Here is a 15,498-nt window from a genome sequence, read left to right on the forward strand (position 1 = left end):
TCTAAGGAAGCGTGTTGATGTTAAATTAGTCAGATCTAATGAGGAAGAAAGACTCAGGAAACTTATAGCCAGTCCGGCTTTTAATAGAAGCAAGATATTCGATAATGACTTAGCCGCGTTGCATATGCAGAAGAGTAATATAAAATTTAACAGACCGGTGTACGTTGGTATGAGTATTCTGGACTTGTCAAAACACTTAATGTATGACTTTTATTACAACGAACTTAAGAAGCAATACAGCGATAGATGTGAGGTGTTATATACCGACACAGATTCTTTGTTGTTGGAAATACAAACCGAGGATGTGTATAAAGATATGGCAGAAAAAATAGATATGTACGACACGAGCGATTACCCAAAAGATAATCCACTGCACAGCGTTGTAAATAAAAAGGTGTTAGGTAAGATGAAGGATGAATGTGCTGGGACCCCTATAGTGGAGTATGTGGGATTAAGACCTAAGATGTATTCTATAAAGAAGTCTGATAATGGAGAGATAAGAAAAGCTAAGGGTGTTAAGAAGTATGTTGTAAAAAAGCATATCAAACACGAACAGTATAAAGAATCATTATTTAACGGTAGAAAGTTCAAACATGAGATGAACTCTTTAAGAAGTTACAATCATAGGATATATGGATTAAGAATGAACAAGACATCATTATCCCCCTTAGATACAAAGAGATGGATTGATAATGATGGTGTAAATACCTATGCTTATGGTTATGGTGGTAATACTGTACCGTCGGGAACTATGAACAACTCTTCTCGTACAAATGCCCTACCCGGTCCATCTTGAAGATAATAAAGAATAGGCTCTCCTTCTTTCATAACCAATCGACTAATGTTATACATCTTAAGGGACCATATGGGATCGGTTGCGCGACGTAGGCCTCCTTCGAGTTCACCGGCCTGGTATAAATATCTTACCCTTACTCTATCCGGAAGTTTTCGTTCTTTACCTCTCCTCGGTGCTGAAGATTTGGAAGTCATGGATTTCATTTTAATAGCATCGGATGGTTTCTTCCCTATTAATCTCGTTACTTCATTATTCAGCGCTGATACAACGGCTGATAATCGTGTCACCCATTCGGTTGATCTCAATCGCTCGGATTTCATTTCGATCCCATACTGATAGCCAAACAAACGTTCCGCTAATGTCCTGTTAAATCTTTCGACGATAGCTTGACTGCGGTGGGCCTCTCTTTCACCACGGACGATTTTGACATCGTTCTTTGTTAACAGTTTAGTTACCGATCCCATAAACTCGCGACCGGGATCTACTTGAAATAGCTTAGGCCATTTTAGCGGTCCGCGTTTATATATGCGACTCAGTGCATTAGCTACCTCTGTTGATTCTTTCGATGTTAATGGCTCAGCCTCTTTGTATCGACTAGCCACATCCACTACTGTTAAAGCGTATTTATACGTTTTGCGTTTTACCTTATCGTGGGGAAGAAACAAGAGGTCAGCCTGATGAACTTCATTCGTTGTAAAAATATCAAACTTCTTCCTCGGTATATAACGCGGTGCCGGTAAATATATTTGCCACATCGCTTGTTTCTTTAACCAATCCTTGGCCACATCTTTAGATACCTTAGCCGCGGTGGCTAATTTTTTTATTGCTCCTACACCTTTCCAATATCCTTGTGGGCTATAGTAAATTTTATCCATTATTAATTAATATTGATATTTCGTTTAATACAAATCCAGCTCCAGTGGAAGTGAGCCAGAACCCTTATTACCTATAAAAATTTATATCATTGGCCCCAGGTGGTGGTGAACTGGAGCCAATTTAACTTAATCTCATGACTATCATTAAATCACATAATTCATTTTGACATAAAAAATTCCATCTGTAGTAGCAGTATAGGTATATAAATCCAGCTACAGTGGAAGTGGTCCAGAACCCCCATTACCTATACTACTTGTGAAATGGATGTGACATGTATACAACACCGTATGACATGGATGTGACATGTATACAACACCGTGTGACATGGATGTGACATAAATACAACACTGTGTGTCATGGATGTGACATGTATACAACACCGTGTGAGATGTATACAACACCGAGTGACATGAATGTAACATGTATACAACACCGTGTGACATCGTGTGACATGTTTACAACACCGTGTGACAGGGATGTGAAATGTATAGAGCACCATGTGACATCGATGTGACATGTATACAACACCGTGTGACATGAATACAACACCGAGTGACATGTATACAACACCTTGTGACATGTATACAAGACCGTATGACATGGCTTTGACATGTATACAAGACCGCATGACATGGATGTGACATGTATACAACACCGCGTGACATGTAAACAACACGATGTGACATGGATGTGACATGTATACAACACCGTGTTACATGGATGTGACATGTAAACAACACCGTGTGACATGTAAACAACACCATTTGCCATGGATGTGACATGTATACAACACCGTGTGACATGGATGTGACATATATACAACACCGTGTGACATGGATGTGACATGTATACAACACCGTGTGACATGATGTAACATGTATACAATATCGTTTGACATGGATGTGACATGGATACAACACCATGTGACATCGATGTGACATGTATACAACACCGTATGTCATGGATGTGACATGTATACAACACCGTGTGACATGGATGTGACATGTATACAACACCGTGTGATATGGAGTTGATACGTATACAACACTGTGTGACATGTATACAACACCGTGTGACATGTATACAACACCGAGTGACATTGATGTAACATGTATACAATAAAGTATGACATGGATGTGACATGAATACAACACCGTGTGACATGGATGTGACATGTATACAACACCGTTTGACATGGATGTGACATGTATACAACACCGAGTGACATGGATGTGACATGTATACAACACCGAGTGACATGGATGTGACATGTACACAACACCGAGTGACATCGATGTGACATGTATACAACACCGTGTTAGATGTATACAACACCGAGTGACATGAATGTAACATGTATAAAACACCGTGTGACATGGTGTGACATGTTTTCACCACCGTGTGACATGAATACAACACCGTGTGACATGTATACAACACCTTGTGACATGTATACAATACCGTATGACATGGATGTGACATGTATACAACACCATGTGACATGGGTGTGACATGTATACAACACCGTGTGACATGCATACAACACCATGTGACATAGAGGTGACATGTATACACCACCGTGTGACATGCATACAACACCATGTGACATGGATGTGACATGTATACAACACCGTGTGACATGTATACAACACCGAGTGACGTGGATGTTACATGTATACAACACCGTGTGACATGTATGCAACACCGCGTGACATGTATACAACACCGAGTGACATGTATGCAACACCGCGTGACATGGATGTGACATGAATACAACACCGTGTGACATGTATGCAACACCGCGTGACATGGATGTGACATGAATACAACACCGTGTGACATGTATACAACACCGAGTGACATTGATGTAACATGTATACAACACTGTGTGACATGAATACAACACCGTGTGACATGGATGTGACATGTATACAACACCGTATGGCATATATTTGACATGTATACAACACGGTGTGACATGGATGTGACATGTATACAACACCGTGTGACATGGATGTGACATATATACAACACCATATGACATGGATGTGACATGTATACTACACTCTGTGACATGTAAACACCACCGTGAGACATGGATGTGAAATGTATACAACACCGTGTGACATGTATACAACACCGTGTGACATGTATACAACACGGTGTGACATGTATACAACACCGTGTGACATGGATGTGACATGTATACAACACCGTTTGACATGTATACAACACGGAGTGACATGTATACAACACGAAGTGACATGGATGTAACATGTATACAACACCGTTTGACATGGATGTGACATGTATACAACACCCTATAGCATGGATGTGACATGTATACAACACCGTGTGAAATGGATGTGACATGTATACAACACTGTTTGACATGGATGTGACATATATAGAAGACTGTGTGTCATGGATGTGACATGTATACAACACCGTGTGACATGAATACAACACCGTGTGACATGTATACAACACCTTGTGACATGTATACAAGACCGTATGACATGGCTTTGACATGTATACAAGACCGTATGACATGGATGTGACATGTATACAACAACGTGTGACATGGATGTGACATGTAAACAACACCGTGTGACATGGATGTGACATGTATACAACACCATATGACATGGATGTGACATGTATACTACACTCTGTGACATGTAAACACCACCGTGAGACATGGATGTGAAATGTATACAACACCGTGTGACATGTATACAACACCGTGTGACATGTATACAACACGGTGTGACATGTATACAACACCGTGTGACATGGATGTGACATGTATACAACACCGTGTGACATGTATACAACACGGCGTGACATGTATACAACACGAAGTGACATGGATGTAACATGTATACAACACCGTTTGACATGGATGTGACATGTATACAACACCCAATAACATGGATGTGACATGTATACAACACCGTGTGAAATGGATGTGACATATATACAACACTGTTTGACATGGATGTGACATATATACAACACTGTGTGTCATGGATGTGACATGTATACAACACCGTGTGACATGAATACAACATCGTGTGACATGTATACAACACCTTGTGACATGTATACAAGACCGTATGACATGGCTTTGACATGTATACAAGACCGTATGACATGGATGTGACATGTATACAACAACGTGTGACATGGATGTGACATGTAAACAACACCGTGTGACATGGATGTGACATGTATACAACACCTTGTGACATGATGTAACATGTATACAATATCGTTTGACATGGATGTGACATGTATACAACACCGTGTTACATGGATGTGACATGTAAACAACACCGTGTGACATGTAAACAACACCATTTGCCATGGATGTGACATGTATACAACACCGTGTGACATGGATGTGACATGTATACAACACCGTGTGACATGTAAACAACACCGTTTGCCATGGATGTGACATGTATACAACACCGTGTGACATGGATGTGACATGTATACAACACCGTGTGACATGGATGTGACATGTATACAACACCGTGTGACATGATGTAATATGTATACAATATCGTTTGCCATGGATGTGACATGTATACAACACCGTGTGACATGGATGTGACATGTATACAACACCGTGTGACATGGATGTGACATGTATACAACACCGTGTGACATGATGTAATATGTATACAATATCGTTTGACATGGATGTGACATGTATATAACACCGTGTGATATGTATGTGACATATAAACAACACCGTATGACATGTATGCAACACCGTGTGACATGTATACAACACAGTGTGACATGCATGTGACACGTATACAACAAAGAGTGACATGGATGTGACATGTATGCAACACCGTGTGACATGATGTGACATATATGCAACACCGTGTGACATGTATACAACACCGTATGACATGTAGGTGACATATAAACAACACCACGTGACATGTATACAACACCGTGTGACATGCATGTGACACATATACAACAAAGTGTGACATGGATGTGAAATGTATACAACACCATTTGGCATGGATGTGACATGTATACAACACCGTGTGACATGTATACAACACCGTGTGACATAGATGTGACATGTATACAACACCGTATGACATGGATGTGACATGTATACAACACCGTGTGACATGTATACACCACCGTGTGACATGGATGTGACATGTATACAACACCATATGACATGGATGTGACATGTATACAACACTCTGTGACATGTAAACAACACCGTGTGACATGGATGTGACATGTATTCAACACCGTGTGACATCAATACAACACCGTGTGACATGTATACAACACCGTGTGACATGGATGTGACATGTATACAACGCCGTGTGACATGTATACAACACGGAGTGACATGGATGTAACATGTAACAACACCGTGTGACATGGAGGTGACATGTATACAACACCGTATGGCATGGATGTGACATGTATAAAACACCGTGTGAAATGCATGTGACATGTATGCAACACCGTATGACATGGATGTGACATGTATACAACACCGTGTGACATGGATGTGACATATATACAACACTGTGTGTCATGGATGTGACATGTATACAACACCGTGTGAGATGTATACAACACCGAGTGACATGAATGTAACATGTATACAACACCGTGTGACATCGTGTGACATGTTTACAACACCGTGTGACATGGATGTGAAATGTATAGAGCACCATGTGACATGGATGTGACATGTATACAACATCGTGTGACTTGAATACAACACCTTGTGACATGTATACAACACTTATGGCATGGATGTGACAGGTATACAAGACCGTATGACATGGATGTGACATGTATACAACACCGTGTGACATGTAAACAACACAATGTGACATGGATGTGACATGTATACAACACCGTGTGAAATGTATACAACACCATGTGACATGGGTGTGACATATATACAACACCGAGTGACATGGGTATACTATGTATACAACACCGTGTGGCATGCATACAACACCATGTGACATAGAGGTGACATGTATACAACACCGTGTGACATGCATACAACACCATGTGACATTGATGTGACATGTATACAACACCGTGTGACATGGATGTGACATGTATGCAACACCGTGTGACATAATGTGACATATATGTAACACCGTGTGACATGTATACAACAACGTGTGATATGTATACAACACCGTGTGACATGTATGTGACATATAAACAACACCGTGTGACATGTATACAACACCGTGTGACATGCATGTGACACATATACAACACCGTGTGACATGAATGTGACATGTATGCAACACCGTATGACATAGGTGTGACATGTATACAACACCGTGAGATATCGATGTGACATGTATACAACACCATGTGACATGGATGTGACATGTATACAACACCGTGTGACATGTATACAACACCGTGTGACATGGATGTGACATGTATACAACACCGTATGACATGGATGTGACATATATGCAACACCGTGTGACATGTATACAACACCGTGTGACATGGATGTGACATGTATACAACACCGTATGACATGGATGTGACATGTATACAACACTCTGTGACATGTAAACAGCACCGTGTGACATGGATGTGACATGTATTCAACACCGTGTGACATGTATACAACACCGTGTGACATGTATACAACACCGTGTGACATGGATGTGACATGTATACAACACCGTGTGACATGTATACAACACCGTGTGACATGTATACAACACGGAGTGACATGGATGTAACATGTATACAACACCGTGTGACATGGATGTGACATGTATACAACACCGTATGGCATGGATGTGACATGTATACAACACCGTGTGAAATGGATGTGACATGTATGCAACACCGTATGACATGGATGTGACATGTATACAACACCGTGTGACATGGATGTGACATATATACAACACTGTGTGTCATGGATGTGACATGTATACAACACCGTGTGACATCGTGTGACATGTTTACAACACCGTGTGACATGGATGTGAAATGTATAGAGCACCATGTGACATGGATGTGACATGTATACAACATCGTGTGACTTGAATACAACACCGTGTGACATGTATACAACACCTTGTGCCATGTATACAACACTTATGACATGGATGTGACAGGTATACAAGACCGTATGACATGGATGTGACATGTATACAACACCGTGTGACATGTAAACAACACAATGTGACATGGATGTGACATGTATACAACACCGTGTTACATGGGAGTGACATGTAAACAACACCTTGTGACATGTAAACAACACCATTTGCCATGGATGTGATATGTATACAACACCGTGTGACATGGATGTGACATGTATACAACACCGTGTGAAATGTATACAACACCATGTGACATGGGTGTGACATATATACAACACCGAGTGACATGGGTATACTATGTATAGAACACCGTGTGACATGCATACAACACCATGTGACATAGAGGTGACATGTATACAAGACCGTGTGACATGCATACAACACCATGTGACATTGATGTGACATGTATACAACACCGTGTGACATGGATGTGACATGTATGCAACACCGTGTGACATGTATACAACACCGTGTGACATGTATACAACACCGTGTGACATGTATGTGACATATAAACAACACCGTGTGACATCTATACAACACCGTGTGACATGCATGTGACACGTATACAACAAAGTGTAACATGAATGTGACATGTATACAACACCGTATGGCATGGATGTGACATGTATACAACACAGTGTGAAATGGGTGTGACATGTATGCAACACCGTATGACATGGGTGTGACATGTATACAACAACGTGTGATATCGATGTGACATGTATAGAACACCATGTGACATGGATGTGACATGTATACAACACCATGTGACATGGATGTGACATGTATACAACACCGTGTGAGATGGATGTGACATGTATACAACACCGAGTGACATGTATACAACACCATGTGACATGGGTGTGACATGTATACAACACCGAGTGACATGGGTGTAACATGTATACAACACCCTGTGACATGCATACAACACGGAGTGACATGGATGTAACATGTATACAACACCATGTGACATGGATGTGACATGTATACAACACCGTATGGCATGGATGTGACATGTATACAAAACCGTGTGAAATGGATGTGACATGTATGCAACACCGTATGACATGGATGTGACATGTATACAACAAAGTGTGACATGGATGTGACATATATACAACACTGTGTGTCATGGATGTGACATGTATACAACACCGTGTGAGATGTATACAACACCGAGTGACATGAATGTAACATGTATACAACACCGTGTGACATGGATGTGACATATATACAACACTGTGTGTCATGGATGTGACATGTATACAACACCGTGTGAGATGTATACAACACCGAGTGACATGAATGTAACATGTATACAACACCGTGTGACATCGTGTGACATGTTTACAACACCGTGTGACATGGATGTGAAATGTATAGAGCACCATGTGACATCGATGTGACATGTATACAACATCGTGTGACTTGAATACAACACCGTGTGACATGTATACAACACCTTGTGCCATGTATACAACACTTATGACATGGATGTGACAGGTATACAAGACCGTATGACATGGATGTGACATGTATACAACACCGTGTGACATGTAAACAACACAATGTGACATGGATGTGACATGTATACAACACCGTGTGACATGGGAGTGACATGTAAACAACACCTTGTGACATGTAAACAACACCATTTGCCATGGATGTGACATGTATACAACACCGTGTGAAATGTATACAACACCATGTGACATGGGTGTGAGATATATACAACACCGAGTGACATGGGTATACTATGTATACAACACCGTGTGACATGCATACAACATCGTGTGACATAGAGGTGACATGTATACAAGACCGTGTGACATGGATACAACACCATGTGACATTGATGTGACATGTAAACAAGACCGTGTGACATGTATACAACACCGTGTGACATGGATGTGACATGTATACAACACCGTGTGACATGTATGTGACATATAAACAACACCGTGTTACATGTATACAACACCGTGTGACATGCATGTGACACATATACAACAAAGTGTGACATGAATGTGACATGTATACAACACCGTATGGCATGGATGTGACATGTATACAACACCGTATGGCATGGATGTGACATGTATACAACACCGTGTGAAATGGATGTGACATGTATGCAACACCGTATGACATGGGTGTGACATGTATACAACACCGTGTGATATCGATATGACATGTATACAACACCATGTGTTATGGATGTGACATGTATACAACACCGTGTGACATGGATGTGACATGTATACAACACCGTGTGACATGTATACAACACCATGTGACATGGGTGTGACATGTATACAACACCGAGTGACATGGGTGTAACATGTATACAACACCGTGTGACATGCACACAACACCATGTGACATGAATGTGACATGTATACAACACCGTGTGACATGTGTACAACACCGTGTTACATGTAAACAGCACCATGTGACATGGATTTGACATAGATGGAACACCGTGTCACATGATTTGAGATATATGCAACACCGTGTGACATGTATACAACACCGTGTGACATGCATGTGACACGTATACAACATAGTGTGACATGGATGTGACATGTATACAACACCGTGTGACATGGATGTGACATGTATACAATACCGTATGACATGGATGTGACATGTATACAACACCGATTGGCATGGATGTGACATGTATACAACATCGTGTGACATGGATGTGACATGTATACAACACCGAGTGACATGGATGTGACATGTATACAACACCTTGTGACATGTATACAACACCGTGTGACATGTATACAACACCGAGTGACTGGATGTAACATGCATACAACACCATGTGACATCGTGTGACATGTATACAACACCGTGTGACATGTATACAACACCGTGTGACATGGATGTGACATGTATACAACACCGTACGACATGAATGTGACATGTATACAACACCATGTGACATAGATGTGACATGTATACAACAACGTATGACATGGATGTGACATGTATACAGCACCGTGTGGTATGGATGTGCCATGTATACAACACTGTGTGTCATGGATGTGACATGTATACAACACCGTGTGAGATGTATACAACTCCGTGTGACATGGATGTGACAGGTATACAACACCGTGTGACATGTATACAACACCGTGTGACATGTATACAACACCGTGTGACATGGATGTGACATGTAAACAACACCGTGTGACATTTATACAACACCGTGTGACATGTATACAACACGGAGTGACATGGATGTAACATGTATACAACACCGTGTGAAATGGATGTGACATGTATACAACACAGTATGACATGGATGTGACATGTATACGACACCGTGTGACATGTATACAACACCGTGTGACATGGATGTGACATGTTTACAACACCGTATGACATTGATGTGACATGTATACAACACCGTGTGAAATGGATGTGACATGTAAGCAACACCGTATGACATGGATGTGACATGTATACAACACCATGTGATATGGATGTGACATGTATACAACACCGTGTGACATGGATGTGACATGTATACAACAACGTGTGACATTGATGTGACATGTATACAACACCGTGTAACATGTATACAACACCGAGTAACATGGATGTAACATGTATACAACACCGTTCGACATCGTGTGACATGTATACAACACCGTGTGACATGGATGTGACATGTATACAACACCGTGTGACATGTATACAACACCATGTGACATTGATGTGACATGTATACAACACCGATTGACATGGGTATAATATGTATACAACACCGTGTGACATGTATACAACACCATGTGACATAGAGGTGACATGTATACAACACCGTGTGACATGCATATAACACTTTGTGACATTGATGTGACATGTATACAACACCGTGTGACATGTATACAACACCGTGTGACATGTATACAACACCATGTGACATGGATGTGACATGGATGGAACACCGTGTGACATGATGTGACATATATGCAACACCGTGTGATATGTATACAACACCGTGTGACATGCATGTGACATGTATACAACAGTGTGTGATATGAATGTAACATGTATTCAATACCGAATGACATGGATGTGACATGAATACAACACCGTGTGACATGGATGTGACATGTATACAACACCGTATGACATGGATGTGACATGCATACAACACCGTGTGACGTGGATGTGACATGTATAGAACACCGAGTGACATGGATGTGACATGTATACAACACCGTGTGACATGTATACAACACCGTGTGACATGTATACAACACCGAGTGAAATGGATGTAACATGCATACAACACCGTGTGGCATCGTGTGACATGTATACAACACCGTGTGACATGGATGTGAAATGTATACAACACCATGTGACATGGATGTGACATGTATTCAACACCTTGTGACATGTATACAACACCGAGTGACATGGATGTGACATGTATACAACACCGTATGATATGGATCTGACATGTATACAACACTGGGTGACATGGATGTGACATGTATACAACACCGTATGGCATTAATGTGACATGTATACAACACCTTGTGACATGGATGTGACATATATAGAACACTGTGTGTCATGGATGTGACATGTATACAACACCGTGTGAGATGTATACAACACCGTGTGACATATATACAACACCGTGTGACATGTATACAACACCGTGTGACATGTATACAACACCGTGTGACATTGAAGTGACATGTATAAAACACCGTGTGACATGTATACAACACCGTGGGACATGTATACAACACCGTGTGACATGTATACAACACCGTGTGACATGTATACAACACCGTGTGACATGGATGTGACATGTATAGAACACCGTGTGACATGCAACAACACCGTGTGACATGTATACAACACGGAGTGACATGGATGTAACATGTATACAACACCGTGTGACATGGATGTGACATGTATACAACACCGTATGGCATTAATGTGACATGTATACAACACCGTGTGAAATGGATGTGACATGTATACAAGACGTATGACATGTAAACAACACCATGTGACATGGATGTGACATGGATACAACATCGTGTTACATGGGAGTGACATGTAAACAACACCGTGTGACATGTAAAGAACACCGTTTGCCATGGATGTGACATGTATACAAGACCGTATGACATGGATGTGACATGTATACAACACCATGTGACATGGGTGTGACATGTATACAACACCGAGTGACATGGGTATAACATGTATACAACACAATGTGACATAGAGGAGACATGTATACAACACCGTGTGACATGCATACAACACCATGTGACATGGATGTGACATGTATACAACACCGTGTGACATGTAAACAACACCGTGTGACATGGATGTGACATGTTTGCAACACCGTGTGACATGATGTGACATATATGCAACACCGTGTGACAAGTATACAACACCGTGTGACATGTATGTGACATATAAACAACACCGTGTGACATGTATACAACACCGTGTGACATGCATGTGACACGTATACAACAAAATGTGAAATGGATGTGACATGTATGCAAAACCGTATGACATGGATGTGACATGTATACAACACCATGTGATATGGATGTGACATGTATACAACACCGTGTGAAATGGATGTGACATGTTTACAACACCGTGTGACATGGATGTGACATGTATACAACACCGTGTAACATGTATACAACACCGAGTAACATGGATGTAACATGTATACAACACCGTTCGACATCGTGTGACATGTATAAAACACCGTGTGACATGGATGTGACATGTATACAACACCTTGTGACATGTATACAACACCATGTGACATGGGTATAACATGTATACAACACCGTGTGACATGCATAAAACACCATGTGACATAGAGGTGACATGTATACAACACCGTGTGACATGCATACAACACCGTGTGACATGTATACAACACCGAGTGACATGGATGTAACATGTATGCAATAAAGTATGACATTGATGTGACATAAATACAACACCGTGTGACATGGATGTGACATGTATACAACACCGTATGACATGGATGTGACATGTATATAACACTCTGTGAAATGTAAACAACACCGTGTGACATGGATGTGACATGTATACAGCACCGTGTGATATGTATACAACACCGTCTGAGATGTATACAACACCGTGTGACATGGATGTGACATGTATACAACACCGTGTGACATGTATACAACACCATGTGACATGTTTACAACACGGCGTGACATGGATGTAACATGTATACAACACCATGTGACATGGATGTGACATGTATACAACACCGTATGTCATGGATGTGACATGTATACAACACCGTGTGAAACGGATGTGACATGTATACAACACCGAGTGACATGAATGTAACATGTATACAACACCGTGTGACATCGTGTGACATGTTTACAACACAGTGTGACATGGATGTGAAATGTATACAACACCATCTGACATGAATGTGACATGTATACAACACCGTGTGACATGTGTACAACACCGAGTAACATGTATACAACACCGTATGACATGGATGTGACATGTATTCAACACCGTGTGACCTGGATGTAACATGTATACAATATCGTATGACATGGATGTGACACGGATACAACACCGTGTGACATGGATGTGACAAGTATACAACACCGTATGACATGGCTGTGACATGTATACAACACCGTGTGACATGGTTGTGATATGTATACAACACCGTGTGACATGGATGTGACATGTATACAACACCGTGTGACATGTATACAACACCGAGTGACATGGATGTAACATGTATGCAATAAAGTATGACATGGATGTGACATGAAGACAACACCGTGTGACATGGATGTGACCTGTATACAACACCGTATGACATGGATGTGACATGTATACAACACTCTGTGAAATGTAAACAACACCGTGTGACATGGATGTGACATGTATACAACACCGTGTGACATGCATACAACACCATGTGACATAGAGGTGACATGTATACAACACCGTGTGACATGCATACAACACCATGTGACATGGATGTGACATGTATACAAGACCGTGTGACATGTATACAACACCATGTGACATGGATGTGACATGTATGCAACACCATGTGACATGATGTGACATATATGCAGCACCGTTTGACATGTATGTGACATATAACCAACACCGTGTGACATGTATACAACACCGTGTGACATGCATGTGACACGTATACAACATAGTGTGACATGGATGTTACATGTATACAACACCGTATGGCATGGATGTGACATGTATACAACACTGTGTGATATGGATGTGACATGTATGCAACACCGTATGACATCGATGTGACATGTATACAACACCGTGTGACATGGATGTGACATGTATACAACACCGTGTGACATGTATAGAACACCGTGTGACATGGATGTAATATTTATACAACACCGTTCGACATCGTGTGACACATATACAACACCGTGTGACATGTATACAACACCGAGTGACATGGATGTGACATGTATACAACACCGTGTGACATGGATGTGACATGTATACAAAACCGTATGACATGTCTACAACACCGAGTGACATGGATGTAACATGTATACAACACCGTTCGACATCGTGTGACATGTATACAAGACC

Source organism: Haliotis rufescens, unplaced genomic scaffold, assembly GCF_023055435.1.
Source record: "Haliotis rufescens isolate VD_foot unplaced genomic scaffold, xgHalRufe1.0.p SCAF_3, whole genome shotgun sequence".
Taxonomy (NCBI): Eukaryota; Metazoa; Mollusca; class Gastropoda; order Lepetellida; family Haliotidae; genus Haliotis; species Haliotis rufescens.